Below are 1,911 nucleotides of genomic sequence, written 5' to 3'. Positions count from 1 at the left end.
TTAGCTTAGAATCAAGAACTCCAGGGAATCAAGGATTCAAAGGACTCTAGAACAAGGAAAACACCAGGTATTTATTGTAGTCCTGTTGTTTTCTTCAAAAGTTTCTTGTTTGTGGAGGGCCAAGCTTCTCATTGATACTTTTATATTACCTTCTCAACTGTTTGTGAGTTATGAACTTTTTATAGTGTTTTCAAATTCAAACTTACATAGAAGTTCAAATCTGAAAAAACACCATAGCCCCAAGCTTCAAATTTTTTTTGTGCAGAGTGAAAGAAAAGCTCGTGTGACGTGTCATTGCATCGTAACACAAGAAATTTAACAACAAACATAGTTTATGGGCACGTATTGAGGCAAAGTGTAAACGAAAGAAAAACAATGTTACATTTTTAAATATAGGCTAGTCTGAACCTGGTGCCATATTTCGTGAAAGACTTGCACATGATGGAAGTTACTTAAAGACAGCTTTCGTTTACTTTAGTGTTTTTGAACCTTTAAAAAAACAATGTAGACCTACACACATTATATTGCCAAAATTTTATCCGCACAAAGCAAAAATAGTTGGTTTGCAGCTATTTGTTTTCCCTGTTTGTGGAATAACAATGGAAGGGTTTATTCAATACAATCGTGCAACTGAACTGATTTTTAAGTCGAAAGCTTAAGTTGTAATGGATTGATCTGAATTCAACTCTGATTTACTTCAGGCCTACTTCTTTCAGTAAGCCTGAGGCCTACTTCTTTCAGTAAGTAGGCCTTACAATGTAAGAAGCATCAAAAAACTTTTATTTTAGTAACTACAACAGTGGGCTAGTGGTTTGAGTGCTCACCTCCGCATCTGTCGATGTGAATTTGATTCCACATCGAGTCATACCAAAGATTCTTTAACATTAGACGAATCAAGATTTGCAACAACCCAGAAGGACCATCTACGTCAGGGGTCACCAAATGGCGGCCCGCCACGCTGTATCGCTGCGGCCCGCGGAAGGTATCAGCGTACAAGTATAACCAAAAATACTTTTCTTGAGGAGTTAAAGAGCACGAAGGCAAAAAATACTTTCCGGGAAGCATATTTTCGCTTTGCATACGATTCCACCGACCGACCAATCAGATTATAGTTCTAGGTGGGGGTTGCTTAAAGCTATTCCAATGCGATGTCCAGCCACACTGTAACAGTGGTTGATTAAAACGTCTGTTTTCGAATTTCGAAAATGTCTGTGAGCATATAGGGTCGCTTATTTTAAGTTTGCAAATGTCATGTAAACACTAGTGTGGGTTTCACCGTTATTATGTTTCACGACCAGTGTTCTCTTTATGCAAGTTTTTGTTGGCAAAATAGGTCGGTGTGCCAACTCAATTTATAATAAATTGGCAAAATATTATATATAAATTTAAAGACTTCTTCTGATTGTATTATGAAAATATCTAGCTTAGTACTGCAAAATGTTTTTTTTTTCTTTTTTTAAAGAAATATGGAACGCTTCACGATTTCGCGTGTCATCCTTGCGCAGGGCCATGCTAATCTTCTCTGTATCGTTCCAATTTTAGTATATGTAGGCTACTGCCGAAGCAAGTTCTGCAAAATGTTGTTAATCAACAAATTCTTGCCACGCTGATAGGCTAAGTATCGCAAGTGTCGGTTGTATACAACAAAAGAAAGACGGTTTTATAGACTTTCACAACAAGGATGAAAAACCAACTCATTGCTTTTTTTAAAGGGAAGACTGTTCATGAATTACGATAGAATTAAGATTTTTGGGTGATTTCTACAAGCATTTGTTTCATGGTGCCTGATTTCTTTTTCCCTGTTATTGGAGCCTCTTTTTCACTGATATGTTTGTAGGTCACTATTGTTGCCTGTATTGCGATGTGTCAAACATTTCCTTGTTTACTAAAATTGTTAATTGCAAGATATCT

General features: G+C 36.7%; 1 pseudogene; it reads right to left on the bottom strand.

The window, feature by feature from the left end:
* Positions 1–1,460: 1,460 nt before the first annotated feature.
* LOC145773071 (U6 spliceosomal RNA) lies at positions 1,461–1,556 on the bottom strand (annotated as a pseudogene).
* Between the last annotated feature and the right edge of the window lie 355 nt (positions 1,557–1,911).

The sequence above is a fragment of the Aplidium turbinatum genome, chromosome 6, assembly GCF_918807975.1.
Source record: "Aplidium turbinatum chromosome 6, kaAplTurb1.1, whole genome shotgun sequence".
In the NCBI taxonomy this organism is placed as follows: Eukaryota; Metazoa; Chordata; class Ascidiacea; order Aplousobranchia; family Polyclinidae; genus Aplidium; species Aplidium turbinatum.
Note: the sequence above shows the minus strand (reverse complement) of the source record. Positions and strands in the feature narration are given on the sequence as shown.